Source organism: Oncorhynchus kisutch, unplaced genomic scaffold (genome assembly GCF_002021735.2).
Source record: "Oncorhynchus kisutch isolate 150728-3 unplaced genomic scaffold, Okis_V2 Okis01b-Okis20b_hom, whole genome shotgun sequence".
Taxonomy (NCBI): Eukaryota; Metazoa; Chordata; class Actinopteri; order Salmoniformes; family Salmonidae; genus Oncorhynchus; species Oncorhynchus kisutch.
In genome coordinates this window covers 3,715,707-3,723,247 of record NW_022261978.1, presented here as the reverse complement: position 1 = coordinate 3,723,247, position 7,541 = coordinate 3,715,707, and the positions used below count along the sequence as shown (strand labels likewise).

Here is a 7,541-nt window from a genome sequence, read left to right as displayed (position 1 = left end):
TTATGAACATTTGAACATCTTGGCCATGTTCTGTTATAATCTCCACCCGGCACAGCCAGAAGAGGACTGGCCACCCCACATAGCCTGGTTCCTCTCTAGGTTTCTTCCTAGGTATTGGCCTTTCTAGGGAGTTTTTCCTAGCCACCGTGCTTCTACACCTGCATTGCTTGCTGTTTGGGGTTTTAGGCTGGGTTTCTGTACAGCACTTTGAGATATCAGCTGATGTACGAAGGGCTATATAAATAAATTTGATTTGATTTGATGTTGCTGTGACAAACAGTGAATTAGTTATTGATTTATACCTCTTTTAATGGCATTTTACAGATTTGATGTATTTCTATCAAATCAAATCAGGGATTTGTATTCAAAACAAAGGTTGTAAAAGGTTGTTAGACATTTATAGAATAAATCATATCTAGTTTGATGTTTCTGTGGCAACAGTGAATTAATGAATGATTTATACCGTTGAAAATGGCATTTTATAGATTTGATGTATTTCTATAAAATTAAAACAGATTTTTTTTGTGTACTGTTTTATAAATTCTGTTTCTGTATATATGAATTACAAATCATCCTTTAACTAGTTAAATCATGTTTATAGTCTATTAGTTACTATGTGCAACCATTGATATCCCAGGACCAAGATTGGTAAACACTTGAATTGTATAATTGTAATACATACATGCAGACACAGCACCATTCAAAGAATGCCGTTTGATACTCCTGGTATTGGATATGACTGAAAAAAGAATCTCACAGACATTCATACCTGAACCGCACCTTTATTTGCCAAGGTAGAGTACATGATCAGTGGAAATATTAAATGTACAGGCTACAATGTGGGGATCTCATGCTACATGTATATACGACTTGCATCCTTGGCACAAAGATAGATTATATTCTACTCAATCCATAGGCTTCATTAATGTCATTCAGACTGTTTTGAAGTTGATACAACCGGCTATGATAGCTTAAGTTCATATCTAGGTTCTGAACCAATATGTATACCAAACGTTTGGGTCCATACACACATCTGCTAGACAGCTACACATCCATAGGCATACAGGGTTTTTATCCTCCACTGCCCAATAAGCAGGAACATAGCTAGCTACGTTATTTCATCTCACTGCATTGCATGGCAAATATCAGCAAGGCAAACTGTACATTCAATTTGCAGTAAATGCTTTAGCTAGCTAGATTCTTTACGTCCACTGTTTCACAAGACGACAGCCTGGTTTGCTGGTCGTTTCAGGAGTCCCTAAAACATTAAACAACCAGAATTACAATTTCATACTCATGTCAAAACACCCATAAAGATAGCTTGCTGGCAACTGTGATTTACTGTGATTTACTGTGATTTACTGTGATTTAGTGTAATTGAATGTGATTTAGTGCAATTTGGTGTGATTAGCTGTGCCCTAAATGGGATTGGCCCTATGGTGAACGGAGGGCTGGGTTGTGAGGCTGGGTTGTGAGGTTGGGTTGTGAGGTTGGGTTGTCAGGTTGGGTTGTGAGGTTGGGTTGTCAGGTTGGGTTGTCAGGTTGGGTTGTTAGGTTGGGTTGTCAGGTTGGGTTGTCAGGGCAGAACTGTTGGAACACACAGAATAGCTGATCTGGAACCATTCATCTGTAGAGAATGGAATATAGATGAGGTAAAGAGTTCAATGGAACTTGACCCAAAGAATCTAATTGCCATGAAAACGCATGGGGGAATGATCCCGAATCTCCTCATTGCACCCCAGCAAAATGAAACTACACTTAGGCTATTAATTATAAGCTTATTTCACACTATGTTGAGGTAAAAATCTAGTCAATGATCTCCAGCAGTTCCACAGTAAACCACTCGCTGTCTGGTAGACACACCTCTCCTAGTGTTCCACAGTAAACCACTCGCCGTCTGGTAGACACACCTCTCCTAGTGTTCCACAGTAAACCACTCGCTGTCTGGTAGACACACCTCTCCTAGTGTTCCACAGTAAACCACTCGCTGTCTGGTAGACACACCTCTCCTAGTGTTCCACAGTAAACCACTCGCTGTCTGGTAGACACACCTCTCCTAGTGTTCCACAGTAAACCACTCGCTGTCTGGTAGACACACCTCTCCTAGTGTTCCACAGTAAACCACTCGCTGTCTGGTAGACACTCCTCTCCTAGTGTTCCACAGTAAACCACTCGCTGTCTGGTAGACACACCTCTCCTAGTGTTCCACAGTAAACCACTCGCTGTCTGGTAGACACACCTCTCCTAGTGTTCCACAGTAAGCCACTCGCTGTCTGGTAGACACACCTCTCCTAGTGTTCCACAGTAAACCACTCGCTGTCTGGTAGACACACCTCTCCTAGTGTTCCACAGTAAACCACTCGCTGTCTGGTAGACACACCTCTCCTAGTGTTCCACAGTAAACCACTCGCTGTCTGGTAGACACTCCTCTCCTAGTGTTCCACAGTAAACCACTCGCTGTCTGGTAGACACACCTCTCCTAGTGTTCCACAGTAAACCACTCGCTGTCTGGTAGACACACCTATCCTAGTGTTCCACAGTAAACCACTCGCTGTCTGGTAGACACACCTCTCCTAGTCAATGATCTCCGGCAGTTCCACAGTAAACCACTCACTGTCTGGTAGACACACCTCTCCTAGTCAATGATCTCCGGCAGTTCCACAGTAAACCACTCACTGTCTGGTAGACACACCTCTCCTAGTCAATGATCTCCGGCAGTTCCACAGTAAATCGTTCATTCCCTCTTTATCTCTAATTTGGTATTATAAACTGTCAGTAAACTAAGTTGTTAATGAGAGTGTTTGGGGTTGTAACAAGGACGTTATTTAATCAGCTAGCTCCGTCACCCGCCGAGACCCAGCATCAGTCAGGGAAGAGCTGATTCCAAAGCTTTAATGAGATTTCCTTCTAAATGTACGATGAATAAGGACCCTGTTAAGCAGGTCCGTGTGGATAGAACCTAATGAAAAGAGTCTTTCCCAGCAGATAATGCATCCCTCTGAAAAACAGAACTGTTTTGGACAAATCATTTCTTTAATTTAAAACGTTTCACTGAAGATACTGTGCAGAACTTGGAAAGTTGTGTATGGAGACATGATCAGCATTGGCTTAATAACAGGAAGTGTGTTTACTTGGATTTACTTTTTACACACACACACACACACACACACACACACACACACACACACACACACACACACACACACACACACACACACACACACACACACACACAAAGACACACACACAAAGACACACACACACACACAAAGACACACACACACATCATGCCTCATGATGGAGTTTTGCTCTGTTCAAGTAGACTGTGATTTTGCTGTGGTCTGATAGGGGTGTCAGTGGGCTGACTGAACGCTCTGAGAGACTCTGGGTTGAGGTCAGTGATAAAGTAGTCTACAGTACTACTGCCAAGAGATGAGCTATAGGTGAACCTACCATAGGAGTCCCATCAAAGCCTACCGTTGACTATGTACATACCCAGCGTGCGACAGAGCTGCAGGAGTTGTGACCCGTTTCTGTTGGTTATGTTGTCATAGTTGTGCCTAGGGGGTATATGGGGGTGGGAATGCTGTCACCTGCAGGCAGGTGTTTGTCCCCCTGTGTGCTGAGGGTGTCAGGTTCTTGTCCGGTTCTGACATTTAGGTCGCCACAGACTATTACATAACCCTGGAATCATTCTATAACACTAAGAACCATTCTATTACACGAAGAACCATTCTATTACACAAAGAATCATTCTATTACACTAAGAATCATTCTATTACACAAAGAATCATTCTATTACACAAAGAATAATTCTATTACACAAAGAATCATTCTATAACACTATTACACTAAGAATAATTATATTACACTAAGAACCATTCTATTACACGAAGAACCATTCTATTACACGAAGAACCATTCTATAACACTAAGAACCATTCTATAACACAAAGAATCATTCTATAACACTAAGAACCATTCTATTACACTAAGAACCATTCTATAACACTAAGAACAATTCTAGAACACAAAGAAGCATTCTATAACACTAAGAACCATTCTATTACACTAAGAACCATTCTATTACACTAAGAATCATTCTATTACACTAAGAACCATTCTATTACACTAAGAACCATTCTATTACACTAAGAACCATTCGATAACACACAGAATCATTCTATTACACTAAGAATCATTCTATTACACTAAGAACCATTCTATTACACTAAGAACCATTCGATAACACAAAGAATCATTCTATTACACTAAGAATCATTCTATAACACTAAGAATACATAAAGGAGGAGGAGGAGGAGACTAAGAGGGGTAAACAGAACAGTGGCATTAATCACATAATATTTCTACTAATAAAACATACAGACCCACCGCCTATAATTCATTAGGCATTGTGTCATTACAGAGAGAGAGATTGGCTGAGGAGTTGGAACAAAATGCACCCTAAATGGCACCCTATTCCCTAAATAGTGCACTTCTTTTGACCAGGGCTTATAGGGCTTTGGTCAAATGTCGTGCACTATATAGGGAATAGGGTGCCATGCTATTTAGGGCACAATACCAGTGTGGTTACAAAGAGAAAGGAGAGAGGAATTGGCTGAGTCAGATTAGACACCCGAGAGATTAAACTCAATGGAATCACTCGGAGCCTTTCAGAAACCAACACCAATCAATACATGGACCGACCGACCGGCGTTACTCTATAATGTAGATGGACAGAATGCAGTGTTGCATTCCATTCTCAGGCAGCTGGTTCCAGTCCATTTAGCCCTCTGAACCACTTTGTGTGTGTGTTAGAACCTCACCAACCTGGCACTCTAGCCAGCCAGCCTGCCACTCACAATCTGGCAACCCAGCAGTGACCCTGTTCTTACATAATATGTTAACCAACCCTTCAGCTAGTAAGCCAGCTAGCCAGCCTCTCCCTGCCCAATTTGGCAACCCAACCAGCCAGCCTCTCCATTCCCAATCTGGCAACCCAGCCAGCCAGCATGTCCATTACCAATCGGGCAACCCAGCCAGCCTCTCCCTGCCCAATTTGGCAACCCAGCCAGCCAGCCTCTCTCTACCCAATTTGGCAACCCAGACAGCCTTTCCCTTCCCAAACTATGTGTGTGTGTGTGTGTGTGTGTGTGTGTGGAGGGGGGGGGCAGTAGATGTCAGGATTATAGGTAAAGATAGAGGTATAGACCGACCAACTGACTGACAGATAGACAGACTCACTCACTTGTTTTGGTGTCTGGAGCCCTGGAGATGTGCGTAGTACTGTTCTATTGAGTTCAGAGTGACATCACACACACTGCAGCTGCAACTGCTCCTCAAACCTGGAGGTACACAGGAACACACAATGGAACTGAATCAAATGATTGGAAATGGATCACAATGGAACCAAATCAAATTATCGGAACATGATCACAATGGAACTGAATCAAACGATTGGAACTTGATCACAATGGAACTGAATCAAATGATTGTAATTTGATCACAATGGAACTGAATCAAATGATTGGAACACCTGTCTCCTATGGACACGTCCTGGACTCCTGTGATATGATCTCTGTCTATTCATACAGGGCCGGACAGAACTAATCAGTTGGACGGGCATTTGATTTCCATTGGGGGCCACTTTGTTCCACACAACCTCCTATGTGTGAACTCTTGAGTGTAATTTAACTGTAAAAATGTATTCCCTTTTTAATGTGGCACGAACACAATCTGATTGTCAAACAAATCACTTCAAAAAGTAGGTTACCTTCACACTTTCGTCCAATATAATCCCACGATCCGAACAGCGCACTGTGCACCTGCCACCTTTCCTTCAATTTCAGTGGTGTAGTGCTATGTTTTTAGGTGAGGGAGCGCAAAATATACTTTTTTTAAACGACATCTTAATTTCTCAATTAAAGTTTGTACCGACAGATGTCATTGTAGAACAGGCCTATGCATACCATTTATCTTCAAATGTTACCCTCAAACACCAAGTTAGGCATACCTCATTTCGAAATAGGCCCTCATCACTGACAAGTGTTAATTCACTCAGGAAACAGCGCCTGAAATGATAAAATAACTGCTAATAGTTATTTAACACAATCTGCTTTAATTCACTCAGGAAACCACGCATAATATCATATAAGAACGGCTAAGAGTAGGTTAACGCTGTCGCGTTAATGTCCCGGTTCCCTGAGGCTCGTTTTGGCTCCTACCGTGAATAGTTAACTTGACCAGCCATAATACAGCAAGCAGGAATAATTTGAGGAGAATCCAGTCATCAGGGACACTCTCACTCTCTCGCTGCAGTGTCCCCGCGCGAGGTTGCGCGCCAAACATGACATCAGGCCTGTCCGCGACGCGCATAGCAACGGTCTACCTGCTTCCCTACCAACAACATTTCAGACAAGTCGCACGGCGAAATGGACGAAAAGGAAAGGTGGAGCAGAGAGGGAGAGAATTAAAAGAGAAAGGCCCTTGCCACAGACGCAGCTAAATGCTGCAAAAATAAGTGACATGTTCGCCAGTAAGGGACCAGGTCAGTCAAAAACACTAGCTAAAACACACACACCCAGCATGGTTAGCTAAGTAGCCCAGCTAATAATAGTGGCACAACTGCCGGTCGGCTAAACAGTTTGCACGTCTTCGTGGATAAGTTGTATCATTGGGTAGTAGCTACTAAAAACAATTGGATACCACGAAATTGGGGAGAAAAGGGGTAAAATAAAAATGAGTGCAACATAGCGATCATAATATGACATTGAAGGCAATATGTTTCAACTAGTAAAAAAAATGGTAAACCTGGACTATGGACTTGCCAGCATTGGGTCATGACTCATGCCACATCAGCTAGGGAAAGTGCACATACACTGTACAGCGAAACAGGCTACAGTAACCTAACCATGAACGTAACACAGTAGCCTGTGTGACACAGCGCAGGCAATGACAAAGATCATTAGCGCCATTAGTACCAGCATTACTACAATAATATACAGCTCTGGGAAAATTCAAGACACCACTCTTAGTTATTTCCAGAGCTGTATTAATGTAGCCTACTGATACACTAATGATAGTGATGTATGATAATAGAGTATTTTCTTTGTAAAGGTGGAGAAGGAAGCAGCAGCACTAGAGAGGTGGAGAAGGAAGCAGCAGCAGCACTAGAGAGGTGGAGAAGGAAGCAGCAGCAGCACTAGAGAGGTGGAGAAGGAAGCAGCAGCAGCACTAGAGAGGTGGAGAAGGAAGCAGCAGCACTAGAGAGGTGGAGAAGGAAGCAGCAGCAGCACTAGAGCTCCAGGTGCTCCTGCAGAATTGGAGGTGGTGGTCAGTTCAGAGTCAGACTCAGAGCAGGAACCTTCAGGTACAACGTAAGAGCACAACCCTAAACATGTAGACTATGATTTTAGATTCATATGTTCTTTATTTATGAGATTATCTGTAGGACTGTAATCGGGGTGCAGACAATCGATGACTGCACAAGTAATACAAGTTTAAGTTTAGGTTATTTACAATGTTAGTCTCATTCTGCAGAG

The 7,541-nt window shown here is 42.6% G+C and overlaps 1 long non-coding RNA gene across 1 annotated transcript; it reads right to left on the bottom strand.

Moving 5' to 3' along the window:
* Positions 1–5,248: 5,248 nt before the first annotated feature.
* Positions 5,249–6,392, bottom strand: LOC116358976 (uncharacterized). The gene is made up of 3 exons (XR_004206567.1): positions 6,014–6,392; positions 5,774–5,859; positions 5,249–5,345 (listed from the first exon to the last, which is right to left on the bottom strand). It is a non-coding gene; the product is annotated as an uncharacterized LOC116358976 (long non-coding RNA).
* Between the last annotated feature and the right edge of the window lie 1,149 nt (positions 6,393–7,541).